Genomic DNA, 13,790 nt, shown 5'->3' on the forward strand with positions numbered 1-13,790 from the left:
TGCTACAATTGTCTTGTATTGACTTCAGTATTATATCTTGTCTTTTTATCTGAATAATTATTTGTTGGGGGTGACTGTAATTGTTTTTCTGTGTTAAATCAATCTGGGATGATCTTTCATCATATGGTATTTGAAACAAATAGGATTAACAATTAGGATAGCTCTTCGTTATTCTATACCTTTTCTATTGGGGGTCTGTTTATTATCAATTTCTTTTACTTTTTATATTCTTCCTTTACCGGCTTATTCGACAATTTAAATGTATCCCCTTTTTTATGAGAGATATTCTGGATACTAAGGTACTGAATGATTTTCAGAATAGTGGAATGTGGTTTACTATTTGTTTCTATATATTTTGCACACTGGGTGATATGTCATCTCTGTCAGCTAAAGAATTTGACTTTTTCTGTATCCTCGTAACGTTAGCACAAGGGTATGTTAGATGTTCAACATAGTAAACCACATTCCACTATTCTGAAAATCATTCAGTACCCCAGTATCTAGAATCGATGACGGACTCCAGCACATCGGAAAGAGAAATAGAAAACATACTATTTGTTTTATATACGTTGCACACTGAGTGACATATCATCCCTGATAGTTTAAGATTTGGCTTCTGTATCCTCGTAACGCTAGCGCAAGGGTATGTTAGATGTGCATCATAGTATGTTTTCCATTTCTGTTTCTGATGTGCTGGAGTCCGTTATCGACTTCCACTACTATACTGAATTCGTTCAACACTTACGTGTTTACGGCATATAAACGTGGAGCTCGTTCGGCCACTCCCACTAGATATTTCTAATAGCGTACACGGAGCCGTTTTGTAACCAAGATATCATGTTCAACTTGGTAAGTGTATCACGAAGTTTGTTGATTACGGGATGTTCTATCACACAGTGTTATAGTTTTATACTCAAGCAAAGTACTTTTTTTCTGACAATGCAATTTGTTTTCACTTGCAGTTTTGGATTTCTCTTACATTTGGATACTTCTGGGCATTGCGTTTTCCATCGGAAAGAATGTAATTTACATACAGTTCGTTACTGGATCGAAGGTTTACCATTATCATTATTGTTTTGTAATTTATTACACTCATGGATTGATCTGGTTTCAACATAGTGACAGATTGTCCGATTTTGGTTATGACATTTGAATAGGCGGGGTAAGGCAATTGGCTATCTGTAGTTTTTCGCACTATTTTGCACGGTATTCTTTTCTGTTGGTGCTATTATGACTTAATCGTGAGTACACACGTTTTAGGGAAGGTATATTGTTAAGGATATCTAGATTATTTGGTTTTTGCTGATGGCATACTGTTCCTCCTTTTCTTCTTTTTCCTTTCCTTGCACTTGGTGAAATTATTTTTGCACCACACCACTTCCTTTCTATGGGTACATTATAGGAGAGATGGTAGTATATTTCATGAGAATAACAAGTCCACGTATTTGTTTTAGGTGCTCTGTTTTGGTGAAATTTCACATCCATTTACTGAAATTTATGGAGTACTGAAACACACATCAAGTTGTTCTTCTACACACTACGGAGTACGGTTTATTGCCCAGGACAATTTGAAGTTTTCATTAATAAATCAAAAAGGACTGAATACTACTATTGGACTGTTTTTGTGATGAATTCCAGATTGATAATACTACTACCTATCAAATTATATTAAGAAGGTTATATGTGATTGTCTTATAAGTAATTACTAATGAGTGCATCACAACTGTTTCTGTGTTTTTATGTGTTTACTATGTAAACCAGTTGGGGGATTTGGGGTGTTCCCCTGTGATTGCACCATTTACATACATTATAACACCATCATCTTTGAGCGCCGGTTCTTTCCCCCAATTTACACCCTATCAGATTAAGGCCCGTATTTATACTCCGTTTGCGCCGAATTAGCGTCGTTTTTTTGACGCAAATTCGGCGCAAAACTAACGCCATATTTATACTTTGGCGTTAGACGCGTCTAGCGCCAAAGTATGGGCAAATAGCGTCATTTTTTTGCGTGAACGCCTTCCTTGCGTTAATGAGATGCAAGGAAGGCGTTCCCGTCTAAAAAAATGACGGCGACGCAAATGCGTCGTATTTATACTCCCGGGAGTTGGCGGGCCTTAGGCCCATATTTATACTTTTTGACGCTAAACTGCGCTAACGCAGTTTAGCGTAAAAAAAATTATCGCCGTCTAACGCCATTCTGAAGCGCCATGCGGGCGCCGTATTTATGGAATGGCGTTAGCCGGCGCTAGCAGACCGGCGCTGCCTGGTGTGCGTGGAAAAAAACCACGTAGACCAGGCAGCGCCGGCGTAGGGGGAAAATGGCGTTAGGGCGTCTTAAAATGGGGCAAGTCAGGTTGAGGCAAAAAAATCGCCTCAACCCGATTAGCGCCATTTTTTTCGACGCCCAGACGCCATTTAAATGACTCCTGTCTTAGTAAAGACAGGAGTCATGCCCCCTTGCCCAATGGCCATGCCCAGGGGACTTATGTCCCCTGGGCATGGTCATTGGGCATAGTGGCATGTAGGGGGGCACAAATAAGGCCCCCCTATGCCACCAAAAAGTTTTTAAAAATATAAAAAATTATACTTACCTGAACTTACCTGAATGTCCCTGGGGTGGGTCCCTCCATCCTTGGGTGTCCTCCTGGGGTGGGCAGGGGTGGCAGGGGGGTCCCTGGGGGCAGGGGAGGGCACCTGTGGGCTCATTTTGAGCCCACAGGCCCCTTAACGCCTACCCTGACCCAGGCGTTAAATAGTGGCACAAATGCTGGGTTTTTTGACCCGCCAACTCCCGGGCGTGATTTTTGCCCGGGAGTATAAATACGACGCATTTGCGTCGCCGTCATTTTTTTAGACGGGAACGCCTTCCTTGCATCTCATTAACGCAAGGAAGGCGTTCACGCAAAAAAATGACGCTATTTGCCCATACTTTGGCGCTAGACGCGTCTAACGCCAAAGTATAAATATGGCGTTAGTTTTGCGCCGATTTTGCGTCGAAAAAAACGACGCTAATTCGGCGCAAACGGAGTATAAATACGGGCCTAAATCTATTGAGAATGGTGCAATTGAAAATATTGGACACCAATATATTAAAACTGAGTTCTCCAACAACTGAATGTTCATAGATTCATATGCTTGAATCATTCCCCAGCATCTGCCTTGGAGTCCCCAGCACTTTTAAAATGGCAGTAAACAGTGTTAAAATGGCCATAAACCAAACCACAGTTATGGTCTAGAAGCACATCCACTTCATTTGAAATATCCCAACCTTCAGCCAATGAGGTGGATGATGTGAGCTCCATCCTTCCATTAAAGGCCACAATAGCTCAGATTTCTACCAGACATAATTTGTGAAGACAGTCCCCAGAATGAGCTATGACCTTTGCTACATAAATTTCATTCTGGATTTTAGCATGTACCTGAACTTCCCTGGACCACTGCCAGCTCCAACTGACGTGAGTTGTAAGTGGGGTATTTTTCTACATATTCCATGGCCCATGGGAGGCATTTCTAAATGGCACAATGGCTGAAAAGAAGAAGAGATCTCTCTTCAAAACCTGTTCATGCTGCAGACTAAGAAAGATCTGCACTGATGATTCACACTATAGTCAGTGCCTCTTGTATAAGCCTCCCAGACAACTTAAAAACCTTTCCCATCTCAAAACGTGAAAGACAGGGAAAAAGTCTGGCCTTTTATCTGTTTGAAAGGATGGGGATTACCTCTTCTAAATGGGATGCCCCCCTCATGAGAGGATGATCTGTTGCAATGAAGTCCACCAAGTACTTCTCCAAAAGTGATGCAATAAAGCACATTGGACTCCCAAGCTGAGGTTCACAATAGAAGCACCGATTTCTGACTCCGCAAAGGGAAAATCAAACCCTCTTCATGAAATTATTGAAAAATGTTGCGAAACAACCCCAAATTTGCACACACAAAAATGATCCTTCCTGAGACCCATTCGGCTCTCCAGCCAAAATCATTGAGAGGAATCCTCTCCATCAAAGGTGATTCCATTGTCAACAGCACCACCAGTGACCATTATGTCAAGAAGCAAAAAAGGCCTCATCAACTTCACGACTCGAGATTCTGTCGGTGACTGCTAAGGTGACGACTACGTCAGTGTATTTATTGCCAACCACTAGTCATCAACAATCCCCTAAACAAAGGAAGAAAATATCTTTCCACCACCAACAAAGACCCATTGTTCACAGTCACCACTGATAGTTTCTCACACCTACCAGTCCACATACTAGATTCAGACCGGGAGATGACTAAGAGCAGTTTTGGGTAGCTCATTTTTCCTAATTTCTGTTCTTTCAGCCTACTTCGCGTGTTTGGTTGGAGTCGGGGTGAAACTCATAGGTGTTGCCAAAAGGCTATAGATATCTTGAAATTAGACAGAATTCTGAGTTCAGCAAGTGGTCATTTGTGGAGATCCCTCAAGGTTTTCCAGAGGAAACTATTGAACTAAAAACATATAAAAAATTAGTAGGAATTTTTTTTCATTTGTGGCAATGTATTAATTTTTAACTTCTTATCAGCAGTCAAGTCAGTCAAAATTCCTTTATTCTGCAAAATGCCATTAAAGTACAAAATCATTTCACATAAGAATAAGAAACAGAAATTTGAAATATTTATAACAAAACATTGTTCACATAGTCAATGTATAACTAAATATAATAGCTAAAATCAGTTTATCCAAAATTGTACCTAAAAGAAACCAAAAATATATATAAAAAGACCATAAATATACTAGAGGTAAAATTGCAAAAAAATAACGTAAAATAAGCAGGGCACAAAAAAAGTGACACTTATACTATTCCAGCTTGAAATTTATCTACGACTGCTTCCACCAGTTTGTATCATTTTCTAATGGCAATAGCAGATCTGATAAAATTTAAAACGGCATAACAGGTTTGTATAGATGCCAATTTTTTTAACATAAAACAGTGCTTCCTTGTGAGAGATAACTTCTTGTCACAATTGCCGATTTACAAAATCCATATACCATTATACCCGCTATACCCTTCTGATGCAGGGCTATATAGGGGTTGTAGGTTTTCCAAGAACCCGAGGCACCCACAGCCAACAACTGAACTGCACCTTACAATGTTTTTTATTGTTTAACGAGTGTACAGCAATTCATATGGTAAAATATAAAAACAGAAAAATGGGTATCAAGGAAACCTATGTATTTCTGAAACAGACAATAGATACAGCAGTAGTTATTTGTACATCTCTGAATTTGTGGGTATCCATTCTAGCATGTGATTTAGAGGGCATTTTTCAAATTGTCTTTTGTTTCTTTTACTCGCTGGCTTATATTTGGAAGGCACAAACGCAGAGAAATACAAAGGGTAATAACAAATGTTCTACTACTCTGTATTTCCACTTGTCTCTCGATAAAAATGGTGCCTCACATTTGTAGGTAGGCTTAGCGCCTGCGACAGGAAAAGGTCAAAAACACAACCTGGGCACATCACATCTTTGCACTGAAAACCAACCCTTTTATTCAATGTAGATAACTGTGGATTTTGGGCCATAGCTCAGCTGGCATGTAGGGAAACCTAGCAAACTTGTACACTTTTTAAAACTAGACACTTAGAGAAATTGAGAGTGGGGGTTTTCCTACCCATAAGCTTTCGCAAACCAAAAACCTTGACTAAAAAACACATTTTCCTCACATTTCCGTGAGGAAAACGTTTGGAATCTGTGGAGAGCCACAACTTTCCTACCACCCAGCATTCACCCAAGTCTCCCAATAAACATGGTACCTCGTGTGTGGGGAGAACTAGTGGCCGCTACAGTTAAGGCCCCAAAATACAATATGGAGGAATCATAATTTCCTGTCACAAAAATGATCTTATTTGGCAATGTGGGTAGCAGCTGTTTATTGTTCAGCGATCGACAGCCACCTAGAGAAACCTACCAAACCCAGACAATTCTGAAAACACCCATGGCAGTCCAGAATAGTGTGCCTCGCTTGGGTCCCACAAATGCCATGCATACCTTAAACTTTGCCTCATATTGTACATTTTCCTTGCATTTCTTTGACATAACTGCAGGAATCAACAGCTATCCACAAAATTCCTACCATCCAGCATTCCCCCCACTTATCCTGATAAAAACGCCACCACACTTGTGTGGCTGGGCCTAGTGCCTACAATAGGAATGGATCAAACCAAGGTCAATAAATGTCCTTTAGTGAGGACTCACATTTACCTTAATTGAGCATTTTGAGTGTGAGCATTTTGAAGTTCTCCTTATTCAGGAAAAAATTGAAAGGGCAGAAGTCCAGGATAGAACAAAGGCCTCCATCCTTTTTGGGCACCAGAAAGTAGCGGGAATGATAACAACTATCTGCTTCTTACTCCAGCACACTTTCTATGGCTCACCTGGCCAAGAGATCCCGCACTTCCTGGTGTAATAATGAGATGTGGTCCTCAGTCAGCTGATAATATATTGGTGGAGGGGGTAGTCATAAAGGGGAGGGAATAGCTCCTTCGGACAATCTTGAGAATACAGTGGTTGGATGTTATTGCCCTCCACTGGTGCAGGTCATGGCTTATCCTGGCCCCCACTAGGTGTTCATGATGGTCATAGGGCAAACTAAAGGGACTTGGATGCTGCAGCTGCCAGGAGATCTAAGGGGGACTGGCCCGACCTCTGGCTACCTGACCCACAAGGCCAGTGGGTGCAGCAAGGACTGAGATTCTGCTAGCTACGGTGGCTGGACGGATGGAGATGCAGCTGGAAGCCTCTTCTGTGGCCATGAAAACAGCGGAAGGCAGACAATGCTTGTTGAAGGACAATAGAAAGGCCAAAGGACGTGGCCGTAGCCCTGATGTCTTTGAAGCGCTGAGGAAATTCGATTTTTAATACGATCGTATCGACCCGCCATTTTGTGGCCCGCCGCCATTTTATGTTGCCTTCACTCAGGCAGCACAGCGAACGAAGTCCATTCTGCCTTTTCTGCTTATTCTGCAACATGGTGTTCAAAACAGCCTTCTGCCTCTATCTTTACAAGGCTGGTATTAAGGTCTGACCGAGTACACTAATCCCTGTCTGGTTTTCTAATCCTTGTTTCAACTATCTGTAGGCTCACACTATTCTCCGCCGATCTTATCTTATCGTCTGGCCTTCGCTGTCCTTTGCTAGTATTCTCTCATTTCACAACTGTCCTCCAAACGCACACAAACTTATCGCACCACATGCAACTTCGTTGTGGATCGGTTAATGAATTAGTTCAAGGGAGGGGTGACAAACACAGCTGGAGGGGAGGCAACCTTAAGTCACTTGATACTTTGTTTTCCAATTCCTTCTATTGGTGCTGTCTTGTTTTCCGACATTTCTATTGGCTCTGTTCTATCTTTACATTATTCTTACTGGCTCCTTTCTATGTGTTCTGGGAGTGTATGTAGTTAATAAATGGTTTTTATACGGTATATAAGATTGTGCGCCACAAAGTAAAGTGGCAGTCTCCTGAGAACATACCTTGTGTACTTCTTGGACAACTGTACTAGCTGCAGCTAATAAAATCTGATCTTTTACGCCTGACAGAGTGTCCCGTGTCTCTGTTAGTTGAGGCAGGTGAATCCAAGGAGATTTCAGGCGTACCCTGCGCCGCCAGGCCCATAAGGTTCTGGTTCTTCAACTGGCGCCCAACGTGGGGCGGCTTCAGCGGTACCGGTTCTGCCTGAAGGTCGTGAGGAACCCCGCAAGAAAATTCTGGAGGAATCGCGAGCCACGTCAAGCGACCCCTGTATGTCGAAGTGGTCCGAAGGTCTTTTTCAGCACGGTTACTCCTTCCTGACGGCTACTGACGACTGCTGCCCTGACTGCCGCCCTGCCTTGGCCCTTTCTTTGATGATGTATGGTAAAGCGAGACGATAGACGGGCCTCTGTTGGTGTAAGAAGACATCCTTAGTTAAGTATTTGGTGGGTCGCGCCCACAAATTTTGGTCTTTGTTTTGTCCTTAGGTCCTTAGATTTGGCCATTGCAGTGGCCAAAGCCGAGGGGTAAGTGCATTTGTGCTGTGTAAACTGAAAGTTTTACCCCCTTGATGTTTGTGAACAGCCAGTAAAAATCGTGAGATGTCTGGTCTGACTAAGTTTGGAAAACTTTGTTGCTTTGGTTGTAATAGGGACTCCCAGCTTGAGGACTCCTGTCCGATTCCTTCGGTTGGAACTCCCACATATGAGCTCTATTCTAAACATGGTGTTGGTCCTATTGCCTTTAATAAGACATGGACCCGATATACAAAGAAAGATGGTGTTTTAAAATGGCCAGAAAATGGTAGTTTCGAAACTGATGTGCTAGATAATTTAGAAGCAACGTTATTTAAAAGAAAAGCCCGGCCGGCAATGTTTGACTCTTTTCGCCTTTGGCGTAAGGAAGCCAAACAGAGAGAAATTAAACAAGCGAAACGAGATAGGAAAACACAGGGAATGACGATTATACAGGCTGCTCAGCAATTCAAAGATGATGAAATAGATAATGCAATGGAAATTTCAGACAGACAGCATCGAATGGCAATAGATAAATGCTATCCGACGTTGCCTATCTCTTCCCTTGATAAGAGAAAAGATTTTGAGGAAGATCCCTTAATGTCCCACTTATTGAAATTGCCTCCGCCCTATGTACAAGGTGCTAATGCACCCCCGATGTTACAGCCTGTTCAGCCGCCAGTTGTGCTTCCGCCTGCTCCAGCTTTTCCACATTTGCCTCCTCAAGTATTGCCTATGCCAGCTTTGCCTTTAACTCCTTTGCCTTCTGCTCCTTTGGCAATTCCTAATGCTCCTTTAGTTAATTCACCTAATACCTTGTCCCCTATCCTTATGTCAAATTCTCCATCTATGCGTAAGCGATTTGCAGATACTGTCTCTGGTCTCTTATCACCTTTCTTTGAAGCTTTAAATGTGTCTCCAGCTTTTTCTCGAAGACAGTCTCGTAGTCAATTCCCAGACTCCGAAGAGCGAGAAAAATTGGACTCACTTGCTTGTAGATGGATCAAGAAGGGTCCCCAATATAGTACGTCTGATATTATGTCCACCTTTCTGCAATGGAATGCACCTACGCAGAGATATGTTTTTAAAGTTATGTGCGATACTCTCGCTAAAGAATGGGAGGATATGAATTTGGGTTCGGTCCCACAGGATCTGTTAGATGTTCAGGCTGACTTTGACAAAGGACTTATTGTGGGTCCTAAGGTTGAAAACGCTGTCAGAACACTTATTTCTTTCAGATCCCTATTGTTCTCACAGACTTTTCTTGATTCTGATCCTTCAGTTAGGACAGCACTGAAAAACTATCCCATGAGAGAGGTTTCTCCAATATGGAAGGAAGAAGTTGCAGCAGCAGGTGCTAATCCAGCTATTCCTGCGCATTTTCAGCGCATATGGGTACATGTCCCCTGGAAAAGGTCTGAAGTTTTAGCACTTAAACAGTCACTACCAGATCCACGCAAAAATCCTGCTGGTTACTATAAAGAGTTATCGCAAACAGTTGATGCATGTACTATGAATCTAGCAGATATTGACATGTTGATGGGAAATGTAGTTCCACAGACAATATGGGCTAAAATTCGTAGAGAGGATCACGCTCAAGAATTAGGCGGCGATTGGAACGCTATTATTGCCGCAGATAGAGGTCAAGTAGGTGGTGCAAAGCCCGACGCTTTGATCTCAGAACTCCCTGGTAGGATTATTACATTAATGAAAACTCTGCTTTGAGAGTTAATTGGGATAAGCTAGCAGCATGTAAACAAAAGAAAGATGAAAGTGTTTCCGATTTCTTTACCCGATTCGAGGAGACATTCATTGATCACAGTGGTCAAGATATGGCTACAGAAGGGGGACAGCGATTATTTGTGGATAAGTTCGTATATAACTTGCTTCCTGAACTATCACACAAGCTAAAAGACTCAGAGAGTTCATGGGCAGTTTCTTCTTCCGCCCAGATATTGGCTACTGCACAATATTATGAAAATAGAGACAAAGAAGAAAGGGAAAAACAAGAGAAAAAGACGAAAGAATTAAAAACTAAAGTTCTCTTGCAACAGGCTTATCCTCCTCGTTATGTTCAGCCTCAGTTTCAACAGCCTCCGCAGTTTCAGAGGTTGTATCAAAAGCCTGAACCATTCATTCCAAGACCTTTGCTAGGTCCCAATCAATGTGCTTATTGTAGGGAGGAAGGTCATTTTAAGAACAGTTGTCCGGCATTGTTGCAGCGTAATGGAGCAACATCTGCTTCACGAGGTCGTGGTGGTCCTCAGTCAGCAAATAGAGGTAGAGGTCGAGGTGTGTTAACCCAAGAGCAGCGTTCTTTTGTTCCTCCAAATTCCGGAAATTACTTTGACCAGCAAAATGTTAGGTCTACACAGTATTACAGTGAGGATCAGTATATTGAAGGAGGGAATGAAAGTCTTCATTTTGAATAGGACAGCCATGGACAAAGTAAGGGGGTTACGTCAATTCCAGTGGATCAGAATGGACCTTATGTTAATGTCACTACAATGGGTGTTTCAGAGCCATTTCTTTTAGGTACTGGTGCCATGAGAAGCTCTATCATTCATTCTAAACTCCCTGGCGCACCTTTGTCTGGCTTAACGAATGTATCTGTAGGATTTTCTGGCGCCCCTGTTCGCAATCCAGTTTCTTGCCCTTTGCCTGTTTCAATAGGCCCTTATGATTTAGAAGCTCCGCTTCTTCTGACAAATGGTTGTGGTGAAAATCTGTTGGGTTTAGATCTATTAAAAAGAATGCATGCTACGATATATTGTTCACCTTCTGGTGTATACCTCACTCTAGGACAGAAAATGACTAGTCCAATGTACTTATCAAAAGATCAATTCCCACCTGAATTGCTTTCTCTTCCCGAAACGCTTTGGGCTACGGGTCCGAATGACGTTGGTTGTCTTGAGATCCCACCTTATGTTGTTACTCTTAAGCCCAATGCTGAAATGCCACGTATTCCGCAATACAGAATCTCTACTGAAGGTGAGAAAGCACTTCTGGAAATTGTCCATGATTTGATTCAGAAGGGTGTGGTTGAGGAAACGAGAGGAAATACATGTAACAGTCCTGTTCTTCCGGTTCTTAAACGCACTGATCCTTCTCAGCCTCCTGTTTATCGTTTTGTAATTGATCTTCGGGAGGTAAACAAGATTGTCGTACCGCAGTTTCCTGTAGTCCCAGATATCACTGCTCTGTTGACGATGATACCTTCTACAGCGACTTGGTTTTCAGTTATTGATCTAAAGAATGCTTTCTTTAGTATTCCCATCGCCGAAGAGAGTAGAGATATTTTTGGTTTTTCCCTCGGAGGCCGAAGTTTCCGGTTTAAACGCGCACCTCAAGGTTATTGTGAAAGTCCCTCTATTTACAGTCAAGCTCTAAAATGTCATCTTGATGCCTTTTCCTTACCGTCTGGTGCCGCTCTCATTCAGTACATGGATGACTTATTAGTTGCCGCTGATTCAGAGGAGATTTGCAAAAACGTGACCGTTGCACTGTTGCGTCATTTGTTTGATCTGAATCACAAGGTTTCTCCTTCTAAATTACAATATGTCTGTCGCGAGGTGACTTATTTGGGTCATCTCTTGTCAAAGGAGGGACGACGATTGACCCCCGAACGAATTCAGGCAATTGCACAAATGTCAATGCCATCCACACAAAGAGAGGTACGTGCCTTTTTGGGCATTACTTCTTATTGTAGACAGTGGATTCCGAGTTTCTCTTTATTGGCTAAACCGCTGTTGGCGCTAACTTTAAAAGATACGCCTCAGCCTCTTCCGTGGACTGACGAATGTCAGAAGAGTTTTACTGATTTGCGTATTGCTTTGTGTTCTGCTCCTGTATTGGGTACTCCTGATTACAGTAAGCCCTTTACGCTCTATGTCCACGAAAGAGAGGGTTGTGCATTGTCAGTCTTAACGCAGCGTTTTGGAGATCAACAGCGACCATGCGCATATTTCTCAGCTACGTTAGATTCAGTAGCTAAAGCATTGCCTAGTTGTCTTAAGGCGACAGCGGCAGCAGCAATTTCTATTCGACAGTCTGCTGGAGTAGTGCTAGATAATACTCTCATTGTTATGGTGCCACATGCAGTGGATACTTTACTAAATAGGACAAAAACGCAGCATCTTACGAGTGCTCGGTTGTCCGGATATGAGCTGACGCTTTTGGCTAGTCACATACACATCAAACGATGTAATACCCTGAATCCAGCTACTTTGTTGCCTCTTCCAGAAGAGAGAGATGTCTCTGAACAGCATGATTGTTTTCTCCGTACTGAAGAAGAGACTAAGGGTAGAATTGACCTAAAAGACACGCCATTAGTGAATCCAGATGGAACACTATGGGTAGATGGTTCTTGTTTCAAGCTCCCGAATGGAGCTACAGTTTCAGCCTACGCTATTACTACTTTGCATACGATTGTGGAGACAGCACGCATTAGACATAATTCAGCTCAGGCAGCTGAATTGATAGCCTTAACTAGAGCGTGTGTGTTATCCAAAGGAAAAAGAGTAAACGTGTACACTGATAGCCAATACGCTTTTGGTGTAGCGTTTAACTTTGGGCGCTTATGGAAGGAAAGAGGATTCTTTACTTCCCATGGTACTAAGATACAACATGGTCAATTAGTGACTGAACTTCTTGAGTCACTTACAATGCCTACTCAGATAGCGATCGTGAAGTGTAGTGCACACAAAAAGATTGTGGACGATGTTGGTCGAGGAAATGCATTTGCAGATGAGGTAGCGAAAAAGACAGCCAGAGACAACACAAGTCGAATGTATGTTGCAGGTCCCGCAAACTGCGTAAGAGAAAAGGGAATGTGTGAAGATACAGTAGAGAGTGTGAAATCAATTCAAGGAGAGGCTACGGAGAATGAGTTGAGAAAGTGGAAGGAAAGTACAGGAATGTTAGATGAGATGGGATGTTGGGTTGAATTATCAGAACATCAACGTTGGCTGTTACCAGATGCTTATGTACTACCTGTAGTTACTATGGCACATGGTCCAGCTCACCTAAGTGCAAAAGGAATATGTAAACTTCTGGCTCCAGTGTGGCAAAATGAGGGGATCCCAAAGTGTGCAAATAATGTAGTAAAACATTGTATTGTTTGCTTGATGTACAATCCGGGAAAGGGAACCCCAACTCCAGCAGGTCATTTTGCTCCTCCAACATATCCATTTGAGGTGTTGCAGATCGATTATATTCACATGGAACGATGCAACAACCTCAAATATGTTCTGGTGGTAGTATGTGCTTTTTCTAGATGGGTAGAAGCCTACCCTCTGAAGGACAATACTGCTTTATCAACTGCCAAAATACTTTTGAAAGAATTCTTCCCTAGGTTTGGTTTGCCGCGCATTGTCTGGAGTGACAATGGGAGCGAATTTGTGGGTCAAGTCATGCAAAAAGCTTGTGCAGGTCTTGGCATAAAACAGAAGTTCCACGCGGCGAATCACCCACAGTCGGCTGGTTTAGTAGAATGCTACAATGGAACCTTGAAGCTTAAAATTGCTAAGGTGCAAGCTAGCACAGGACTTAATTGGCCTGATGCTTTACCATTGGCTCTTCTGTCCACCAGAACAGCAGTACACTCTCGTTTGGGGCTTAGCCCTTACGAAGTGATATTTGGTCGCCCTAAGAAATACTCAGACTTGCCATACCCGATGTTGATTGACTACTTGCATGACCTTACAACTAAATTGCGTGTTCTTCATCAACAGGTTCAGAGTGCTCTACCAGAGGCTTCCACAGACCCAGGTCATTCCATCCG

General features: G+C 42.5%; 1 long non-coding RNA gene across 2 annotated transcripts in view; it reads left to right on the forward strand.

Annotated features, from left to right (window-relative positions):
• The first annotated feature begins 719 nt into the window (after positions 1 to 719).
• Positions 720 to 13,790, forward strand: part of LOC138297331 (uncharacterized) — a 33,291-nt gene continuing 20,220 nt past the window's right edge. The window contains exons 1-2 of one of the 2 annotated variants that reach the window (XR_011204032.1): positions 724 to 849; positions 963 to 1,054. This is a non-coding gene — a long non-coding RNA (uncharacterized lncRNA). Of the gene's footprint in view, positions 850 to 962; positions 1,055 to 13,790 lie in introns of both variants that reach the window. The other variant, XR_011204031.1, reaches the window with a different exon arrangement.

This window comes from Pleurodeles waltl, chromosome 5, assembly GCF_031143425.1.
Source record: "Pleurodeles waltl isolate 20211129_DDA chromosome 5, aPleWal1.hap1.20221129, whole genome shotgun sequence".
Classification (NCBI taxonomy): domain Eukaryota; kingdom Metazoa; phylum Chordata; class Amphibia; order Caudata; family Salamandridae; genus Pleurodeles; species Pleurodeles waltl.